The following is an 11,312-nucleotide window of genomic DNA, read 5'->3' on the forward strand; positions in this document are numbered from 1 at the left end:
ACAATACTAGGTTTAAAGCCTACGTTGTATCTCTCTTTCCAGCAGACACAAGTGTGCAGAGGTGCAAAGACCTGCTGGTTAGTAAATTGTCAACTCAAGCGGAACGTGACCCGTCAACAGCTCCTCCTTCAATTTCTCCCGCCACTTGGGCTGCAAGGAAAAGGAAATGATTTCCTAGCCCACCCGCTGGCGGTGATGCAGGGCAGTCAGGAGCGAAAGCTGACATCTGGTCCGGACTACCTTTGTCTTGCATTAGGAGGAACCCAGGGCCAACCGCACCAGCATATGGTCTAACAAGGGGTCTAAGGATCTCATCTTTGTACCTAATGGCAGTCAGGCTACCTCTGGCGAGCACATGGAGGGCTGTGCAGCCCCCCAAAGAAATGCCACCCCACACCATTACTGACCCACTGCCAAACCGGTCATGCTGGAGGATGTTGCAGGCAACAGAACGTTCTCCTTGGCGTCTCCAGACTCTGTCACATGTGCTCAGTAAGAACCTGCTTTCATCTGTGAAGAGCACAGGGCGCCAGTGGCAAATTTGCCAATCTTGGTGTTCTCTGGCAAATGCCAAACGTCCTGCACGGTGTTGGGCTGTAAGCACAACTCTCACCTGTGGACGTTGGGCCCTCATACCACCCTCATGGAGTCTGTTTCTGATTGTTTGAGTAGACACACGCACATTTGTGGCTTGCTGGAGGTCATTTTGCAGGGCTCTGGAAGTGCTCCTCCTGTTCCTCCTTGCACAAAGGCGGAGGGAGCGGTCCTGCTGCTGGGTTGTTGCCCTCCTACGGCCTCCTCCACGTCTCCTGATGTACTGGCCTGTCTCCTGGTAGCACCTCCATGCTCTGGACACTACGCTGACAGACACAGCAAACCTTCTTGCCACAGCTCGCATTGATGTGCCATCCTGGATGAGCTGCACTACCTGAGCCACTTGTGTGGGTTGTAGACTCCGTCTCATGCTACCACTAGAGTGAAAGCACCGCCAGCGTTCAAAAGTGACCAAAACATCAGCCAGAAAGCATAGGAGCTGAGAAGTGGTCTGTGGTCACCACCTGCAGAACAACTCCTTTATTGGGGGTGTCTTGCTAATTGCCTATAATTCCCACCTGTAGTCTATTCCATTTGCTCAACAGCATGTGAAATTGATTGTCAATCTGTGTTGCTTCCTAAGTGGACAGTTTGATTTCACAGAATTGTGATTTACTCCTAGTTACATGATGTTAAGTATTCACTTTATTTTTTTGAGCAGTGTACACACACACACACACACACACACACACACACACACACACACACACACACACACACACAGAGTGCATACACACTTACTGATATAATTCTACAAACACACACATATATAAATCACATGCATACACACTCATACATACAAACACACATATATAGATTTACACACACACACACACACACACACACACACACACACACACACACACACACACACACACACTGGTATTTATTTGCATTCCTCCCACTCCCACAACATACTGGTGCTGGAATGGCTGGCTCCCACAGTAAGGTTAAGGTTTAGGCTCTCAGCAGCTGCTGCCCCAGTGTGTCCTAGCTCCCTACCCCAGTCTACAGTTCCCGTCCCTCCCTCATCCTAGCATTCAGTGCGCGGCCACAGCAAGGAGAGAGGGAGCGGAGAGGGGAGAGTGTCCTCTCCTCTCGTTCAGGCCGGGACCTCAATCCTGGCCCAGGGCGGCAGTCTGACTGGAACACTGTCGGCGCAGTGCTAGCGGTGGCATACAATGAGCCAGTGTGACTCATTGTAATGCCGGTGACTGTGGGTCCCATCACTGCGACAGGCCTGCTAGTTCCACCACTGGTCCAGTGTCAAATGGTGCCAGAATCTCCACGGGAGGGACTTATATCAAATCCAAACATTTGAGAGCCAGTGCTGGGAAGATGATGTTTTGCCTCCTTTTGAAATCCGAGCAAGGTAAGAAAAACCAGAGCCGGCTCTCGGATTCCCTTGGATCCCAGAAGTTTGCCGGGCTCAGTTTTCAGGAAACTGATCCTGCACATCTCTAGTCTTGTTCTCAGCCACCATTGACATAAATCCGTCACAATTATCTAAGGACCCACTTTATGGCATAAGCTAATACATCACACTAGCGTTTTGTTGCAGAAATGTTTAGTTTTTTTATTAGCTTGTTGTCTCCTCCCTATATATTGCTGACATTCTATGTGCCAGTGGCATTTTGTACAAGTCAGTTTCAACAAGAATTGTGGTCATTACAGTAAGGTGGTAGCGGGGGCCCTTTTATTTTGTAGAGCAATGAACAGTTAATTTCTGTTTTCAATAGCCACTTATCTAGACAAATCCTCATTTGGTACATCAATACACACATCATTGTCTTGTTCTATGCAGATGGCAGGTTGCTTCAATTAATTATGTAATGCATATAGTACAGCACATGTGACATCATCATTTTATATCCTTTATCCACTTGATGGTTCCCTTTGCAATGTCATCCAAGTCATCATAGGTCTCAGGAGGCACACGTGTGTAATCAGCAGGCACGTTCTCTCTGATAAAATAACAAAGCTGTTCATTAAACTAATGCTATAGGATGCAGGCAAATACTAAGAAATTGGCAGTTTTGGATCACTGATTTGTAATTATGATGTGCCAATTAAACTAATTTACAATGTACTCTGTCATTACATCACCAATAACATTGTAAATCCCCATCCCTGTAATCACTGGGCCTATGACTAGTGTTTTGATTAGTGCGGAAGGACTTGTACTGCAGTAGAGAATGTGAGAGTACAAAGATTTCTGTTTTCCCTTGTGATTTGGTGAAGTTTTCCTGAACATCACACTCAAGTGCCAGGACGCTAGTAAAGTTTCAAGTCATTTGCTTAAATTGTCAGGCTGAGGGGCTAGTTATAGAAAAATTTTGTGGCAAACAACCAAAGACTTACAGTAGAGATGTGTGCCGTCTCATGTGTTTTGGTCTTGGACCTGTGTCGTCCTCGTATTTTGGATCTGTGTTTGGTTTTGCCAAAACCGCCCTTGTGTGTTTTGGTTTTGGATCTGTATTTTTGCCAGAAAAATTATTTAAAAAACAGCTGAAATCACAGAATTTGGTCCTGTCTTTGTTCATACATTATTATTAAACGCAATAGCATTCATTTCCAGTAATTTCCAGTCAATTTTGACTACCTCACACCTCACAATATTGTTTTCATCCGTTTTAGGCCAAAGGCTGCAGCGAACTGGCTGGTTACTAGCCAACAGAACAGCAGCACAAACACACAGCAGTTTATAGCACACCTACTGTTTGAAACATTGCCACACAGCAGCAGCAGAAAAGAAAAGTGGTACAAGATGGAATTGTTCTTGAGACCCCCTCCATGATGGATATTAAAAAGGACATGCACAGTTTAACAAACCAAGCATTTCAGTGACAGGAATTTACACTTTTGTGGCTGAAGTGCCTGCTTTGTATGGGCCCCCACAAAACAATTTTTTGGAAGAACTGCAGCCACTGGTGGCTGACTTGCCCAATTAACATCATAGAAACATAGGGGGGGAATTTAAATGTTTGAAATGTCAGTTGGGTGTCTGTTTTTTCCTATCTAATATACAGGGTGGAAAAAGACACCCAACCAACTTTTCAAACATTTGAATTCCCCCCACAGAATTTGACGGCAGATAAGAACCACTTGGCCCATCTAGTCTTCCCCTTTTTCAAATCCTTTAGGTAATCTCAACCCTTTTTGAACCTTAATTCTTTGTAAGGATATTAATATGCCTATCCCATGCATGTTTAAATTGCTCTACAGTCTTAGCCTCTACCATCTCTGATGGGAGGCTATTCCACTTATCCACTACCCTTTCTGTGAAGTAATTTTTCCTTAAATTTCCCCTGAACCTGCCTCCCTCCAGTTTCGTCATCAACATCCTCAGTGTCAGATAGAAGTACACACATAATCCCCTCATCCTTTTCCATTTCCACACATGAATCCACAATTTCTATTATACCCTCATCATCACCATTTTTACTTGTACTGCTCCCCTCATGTGCAGATGGTGCAGAAATGGTGGAAGGAGGTGACAGAGTCATCTCTATGAGGACAGTGTAAGAAATGTCAGACTCACACATAGCGGACGTGTTCACCCCTCAGGAATGTGTGACGGTTCTGAACGTACATTTTTTTCTACTGCCTTAGTGGTTTTTATATTTTTGGACACCTCTTCTAGACTCTGGGTGAAAGTTCTTGCATTGTCATGAGATGCAGAAGAAGATGCCTCACTTACAGTTGCAGAACCACCACTTAAAGGCCAATATCTGAGTCTGTCCTTGCCACTTTCATGTTTCTCTGCAGCTAACTTTCCTTTTGATGTATTTTTTTCTTTACCACCGTAAAATTAAATTGCTTCTTAGATTTTACATGCCCTGACTTAAGCCCTCTGTGCCTTTAGGCATCAGCCTCAGGAAATGACGTTGATGGACTTGTATCGTCATGACTGGTGGCAGCAACTGTAGCATTAGTATGTGCTTCCTAATCTCCTCTCAAGTGTTCGTCTTTCATATTTATCAACAAACACGAACCAAGTGGGTTACAGCCCACACCACAATTTGTTCAAAAAATGTACCACCTACAGTGTCACACAATACATGTATGAGTCAGAATATATTTTATACTGCAGTTTACTTTCACCTACAGTGTCACACAAAACGTGAATGAGTCAGAAATAGTAATCTAACACTGCGTTTAATTTCACCTACAGTATCACACAATACGTGTATTATTATACACTGCTGTCTGACCAGTAATAAAATAGTATAGTACACTGGGGTTTAGCACCAAAAAATTATAGTACACTGTATGATTATACAGCAGCCCCTTTATGGACAGAGAGAGTACCCCTGGAGGACAAAGGTACCCCCTGATGGAAAAAACTGGATAACTGAGCATTCCTGGACTGACACTGCATGGACACGTCTGTTCAAAACAAGCTCCACAGCCAGAGTAAAATTGCGCGATCACCGGAGGCCTTATATAGAGTCCAAAACCCACAAGAATCTGACAGCGGGAGGATGACATTTTGCCTCGATTTCGGATCTGCGTCAGACGGGAAAACCCGACTTGGATCCCGGTTCGGTTTACAATGTTCGGGTGGGAACTGGATTCGCTCATCTCTAATTTACAGTATGAGAAAATGCGCCCTGTAACATGTGTTTTCAGGAGATCATAAACTGTGTCTTATATTTTAATAAATAACATGCTGAACCCCCACCATCACCACCACCACCACCACCACACACAGACACACACACGCTCTCAGACAAGTGAAATGGTGTGCTCCTGCAGCAGACACGTGTTGGTGAAGGTATAAAATGCGTAGAGGGGCACTGATTAGATCATTCACTAATGAAATGGCTTGCCGGAAGGAGCTAACTGAGTTTAAAAAGGGGATCATCATAGACTGCGCTATGGGCCTATTTCAGATTGCAGCAGCAAAATTGTTCTCTAATGGGCAAAACCATGTGCACTGCAGGTGGGGCAGATATAACATGTGCAGAGAGAGTAAGATTTGGGTGGGGTTTGTTCAAACTGAAATCTAAATTGCAGTGTAAAAATAAAGCAGCCAGTATTTACCCTGCACAGAAACAAAATAACCCACCCAAATCTAACTCTCTCTGCACGTTATATCTGCCCCACCTGCAGTTCACATGGTATTGCCCATTAGAGAACAATTTTGCTGCTGCGATCAGGTCTGAATTAGGCCCTATGTCATGTTTCCTGGGTGACGCTGGACTGGCACACAGGAAATTCTGTTACCAGAATGGACTGGCCAGCTCAGAGTCCAGATCTTAATCCCATTAGAATCTCTGGGATGAATTGGAGCAACAGGTGCGTTTTAGACCAACTTGACCTTCTTCAGTGATGCAGTTGGTCACTGCAGTGCCAGATTAAGATCCTGATGGGCCTGGAGCTGAAATTTATAAAGGGCCTACTGTGCGCCGCCACAGGGAGTGTGACCAGTATGGTGGGGGTGTGCCTACTGATATGGGGGGGGGGGGGGGGTCTGTGCCGTGGGGGTACAAAAAAAATTAACTATGGATTATTAATAAAATAACATTTATGTTATTGAGGTTAGTAATACTCTGGGAACAAAAAAAAGTCCAAATTGCGTGATTTTAGCAGATAAGAACCACTTGGCCCATCGCATCTGCCCACTGCACTACCATCATATGCTAAACATCTTTGGCGGCATTAGATCCACTGGCCAGGGGCAAATTCAGGATTTGTAAGAAAACGTTTCTGTGTTTATATTTTATATAAAATATATATATATATACTGTATATATATATATATATATATACACTGTATATATATATATATATATATATATATATATGGAAAAAAAGGGGGGATAGGGGTATCAGCGACTTACAGTGTCTAATATATTGATATAAATATGAAGAATATTCCAGGATACGGTTTAGAAAAAAAGGTAACAAAATATTTATTTATACAATTTAAAACATAATGATGGGATAAGAAAATAGAATATAAAAGCTTGATAATACCAAAAGAATAGATAAAAAATATATAATTTAGCTAGAACCCTGAATCACATAAAATCAGTAAAAACAATATTGTACTGATAAAAGATATTTTAGGATAAGAGAGTGATGCTTATCTTTAAAAACGGAGAGTCAGTAGAGGTACATCCAACGCGTTTCGTCCATCAGACTTCATCTATTTTTTTATCCCATCATTATGTTTTAAATTGTATAAATAAATATTTTGTTACCTTTTTTTCTAAACCGTATCCTGGAATATTCTTCATATTTATATCAATATATTAGACACTGTAAGTTGCTGATACCCCTATCCCCCCTTTTTTTTCCACATTTTAACTCTAAAGGCAGCATATCCCTTACGAGTATTTAGGGGTTAGCTGACACCTTATATTATTAAAAGGAGTGTCTTGAACCAAAGTATTATACTATAATAAGCTATCTGCTCACATACACCTGTGGCGCCATACTCCCACTACCCAATCCATATATATATATATATATATATATATATATCCAATACGGCAGGCAGCACTCAGTCTTGTACTTAGCTGTAAGTATGCATAAATACCCTGTGGGGTGTGCTTTATTGTGACGTTTCGGGGACTTCTCCCTTTCTTCAGACAAAACAATGTGTCAAACAGTGACCTTAAATAGGCAGTCACAATAAATCACACCCTACGGGGTATTTATGCATACTTACAGCTAAGTACAAGTCTCTGAGTGCCGCCTGCCGTATTGGATATTCATATTATCGGGGACTGCACCCCAGAGGAGGGCACCGGAGCCGGTTATTGCATGACTGGAGTGCCGGAAAAAATAGCTTATTATATATATATATATATGTATATATATATATATATACACACACATACACACATGGGTAATCCGCAGCACACGGTCAGGAATACAAGCAAAGATAGCAGAAGTACTGCAACATTTCAACATTTATTATATCGTCATCAGGCACATTAACAAACAAACATACAACTGACCTTATATCCCATTTCACCCACATGGCGAGGACCGTGTCCGGAAACAGAGGGACGGCGCCAATGTATGACTTCATCACCACCCGTCCATTGCTAGGACCACAAGCCAAACAAAACAATTAAAAGCATGAATAAAAACACAGCTAGGGGGTATATGCAGAAGCAATCTACTGTACATAACATATTATAATATAGATAACATTATACTACAAAGTAGCACCTCAAAGAGTAACATAATAAGATATACAATTCATACATGCAGATATGCCAGAATAGTCATTCAAACCCCTCGGTGACAGGGTTTGTAGGCGGTAAATCCACGGAGCCTCACATTTCAATAGTTTAGAAGCACGGTCACCCCTCCTTAAATTAACCGGTATATGACCAATGATCATATACCGTAACGTAGCCAAACTGTGACCCGCCTGCATATAATGACGGGCCACCGGTTGGTCGCTATGATTGGTGGAAATAGCTTGTCGTATTGCATACCTGTGTGTGGCCATACGTTCTCGCAGGGTGCGTTCAGTTTTCCCTACATAACTGAGTACGCAGGAACAAGTAATAAGATACACAATGTAGCATGTAGTACATGACACGCAATGTTTAATATAAAACTTCTTACCACTATATGGATGGCAAAAACTGTCGCCCACAACAACAGAGCGACAGGTAGCGCAATCCAGACAGCGGTAGCAGCCATTTTTACAGTTAAGAAAACTTTTAGCAGTCTGCGGCTGCTGAATGCCTGTGACGTCTGTACGCATAACAATATCTCTGATGTTACAGCCACGAGAATAACAATTCATAACTCTAGTCTCGGAAAGGTTTAAAGCTCCATCAGACTGGACTATGGGCCACAATTTCTTGCTAATGTTCGCTATTGCTAACATTGATAAACAGATTGTTAATTTCTTACAAAGAGGCTATGAATTGTGTCATTTAAATAAAGCTAAAGAGAGGGCATTGCGTATTCCACGTTCTAAATTATTGCAACCTAAAAAGAAGGGACACGTGGATTCTGTCATGCCCTGGGTTAATCATTTTAACCCTTTTAGTGGTACCATCAGTCAGATTAGCAAGAAATTGTGGCCCATAGGGGGTAATTCCAAATTGATCGCAGCAGGAACTTTGTTAGCAAATGGGCAAAACCATGTGCACTGCAGGTGGGGCAGATTTAACATGTGCAGAGAGAGTTAGATTTGGGTGTGGTGTGTTCAATCTGCAATCTAATTTGCAGTGTAAAAATAAAGCAGCCAGTAGTTACCCTGCACAGAAACAAAATAACCCTCCCAAATCTAACTCTTTCTGCACATGTTATATCTGCCTCCCCTGCACTGCACATGGTTTTGCCCATTTGCTAACAAAAATCCTGCTGCGATCAACTTGGAATTACCCCCATAGTCCAGTCTGATGGAGTTTTAAACCTTTCCGAGACTAGAGTTATGAATTGTTATTCTCGTGGCTGTAACATCAGAGATATTGTTATGCGTACAGACGTCACAGGCATTCAGCAGCCGCAGACTGCTAAAAGTTTTCTTAACCGTAAAAATGGCTGCTACCGCTGTCTGGATTGCGCTACCTGTCGCTCTGTTGTTGTGGGCGACAGTTTTTGCCATCCATATAGTGGTAAGAAGTTTTATATTAAACATTGCGTGTCATGTACTACATGCTACATTGTGTATCTTATTACTTGTTCCTGCGTACTCAGTTATGTAGGGAAAACTGAACGCACCCTGCGAGAACGTATGGCCACACACAGGTATGCAATACGACAAGCTATTTCCACCAATCATAGCGACCAACCGGTGGCCCGTCATTATATGCAGGCGGGTCACAATTTGGCTACGTTACGGTATATGATCATTGATCATATACCGGTTAATTTAAGGAGGGGTGACCGTGCTTCTAAACTATTGAAATGTGAGGCTCCGTGGATTTACCGCCTACAAACCCTGTCACCGAGGGGTTTGAATGAATATTCTGGCATATCTGCATGTATGAATTGTATATCTTATTATGTTACTCTATGAGGTGCTACTTTGTAGTATAATGTTATCTATATTATAATATGTTATGTACAGTAGATTGCTTCTGCATATACCCCCTAGCTGTGTTTTTATTCATGCTTTTAATTGTTTTGTTTGGCTTCTGGTCCTAGCAACGGACGGGTGGTGATGACGTCATACATTGGCGCCGTCCCTCTGTTTCCGGACACGGTCCTCGCCATGTGGGTGAAATGGGATATAAGGTTTGTTAATGTGCCCGATGACGATATAATAAATATCGAAACGTTGCAGTACTTCTGCTATCTTTGCTTGTATACCTGACCGTGTGCTGCGGATTACCCATGTGTATATACTGGATTTCGGCTTGAAATACCTACTGCGGGCACCGGGACTATCATTTATTTCACTGGGAGTGCTTTCCTTCTGTATGCTTTCATATATATATATATATATATATATATATTTTGCAGAGGTGCGGCACTCATACCAAATAACAAGACATCAGAGGCGTAAAAGCTTATGCATCAACGTTTCAATATTTACATATTGTCCTGAAGACAATATGTAAATATTGAAACGTTGATGCATAAGCTTTTACGCCTCTGATGTCTTGTTATTTGGTATGAGTGCCGCACCTCTGCAAAATATATCGTTTCTCTGTGAGGGCACCGCCGCAGCTGCTGATTCAAGCATGGAGTGCCGGACCTGCGTTTCCTTATATATATATATATATATATATATCGATCCCAACCCGATTACAGTATGTGTATAGCTACAGTGTGGGTGCACACACCTCCTACCTAGTTACTGAAGTTCTGTCTTGCCAACAGTAGATGTGGAGGATGAAAGTACAGAGCCGTAGTTACTTTGCAGTGCTGCTGGATGGATTTCCTGTTCTGCAGTCAGGGCTCTTGCTTGCAAGGAAACCTGGTGATGAGCGCCTTCTCCTTTCCAGCCATTGGGGTTTTCTGCAGGCAGGACTCCTCTCCCGACAGACTAGTAAATCGCGGGCATAATGCCGCGGAGGGGGCGTGGCCTAATACCGCGAGTGGGCGGGGCTTCAATGTTTACAAATATATAAAAAAAACTAATTGCTCCGTTGGGTACCCTGCGTGTGCCACGGACCGGCGCTGCAGCATGGGGTTCAAGGGTAGAGGGGAGGGGGGGTGTTATTGATGCCGGAGTGGGCGGTCCCTAGGTTACAGCAGGCTGTAGTAGCAGGAATTTATTTTTTCCTGTTTACTTCAGCAAAAACATCTACAGAATCTGTGGGCCTATTTTGGATGGTGGGCCTGGAGCTGCAGCTCCATTAGCCCCATTGTTAATCCGGCCCTGGGTCACTGTACGTAACTACTTGCCTGGCATGGTCACATCAGATGCGACCACACCAGCAAGGGCTTTATCTGACCTGGTCACACAGTATGCGACCAGTCAGATATACAGTGTGTGCAGCTGCAGGGAAGAGAAATTTCCCGCTGCTGCTCTCAGAAGGACCAGAAGGTCCCCCTGCCTTCCTGCACCCTCCCCCAATGTTGCCATGCTTCCTATCACTACCGATCGGTCATCAAGGCAGAACCTCCCACCTGGCAGCTGCAGGCAATAGCAGCCGCTTGGGAAGTGTAAATTATCCCCTCCAAGGCCCCCTCCCCATGTACCTGGTGGCTGTCCCAGCTGTTAAAATAAAAGTTGCAATGGTCACAATGTTTTCGATGTTCTTTATTTTAAATGATAAAATCATTTT

At 43.2% G+C, this 11,312-nt stretch overlaps 1 long non-coding RNA gene across 1 annotated transcript; it reads right to left on the bottom strand.

Annotated features, from left to right (window-relative positions):
- Nucleotides 1-2,144: 2,144 nt before the first annotated feature.
- LOC135006030 (uncharacterized) lies at nucleotides 2,145-10,679 on the bottom strand. The gene is made up of 2 exons (XR_010206727.1): nucleotides 10,372-10,679; nucleotides 2,145-2,558 (listed from the first exon to the last, which is right to left on the bottom strand). It is a non-coding gene; the product is annotated as an uncharacterized LOC135006030 (long non-coding RNA).
- Between the last annotated feature and the right edge of the window lie 633 nt (nucleotides 10,680-11,312).

The sequence above is a fragment of the Pseudophryne corroboree genome, chromosome 1 (assembly GCF_028390025.1).
Source record: "Pseudophryne corroboree isolate aPseCor3 chromosome 1, aPseCor3.hap2, whole genome shotgun sequence".
NCBI lineage: Eukaryota > Metazoa > Chordata > Amphibia > Anura > Myobatrachidae > Pseudophryne > Pseudophryne corroboree.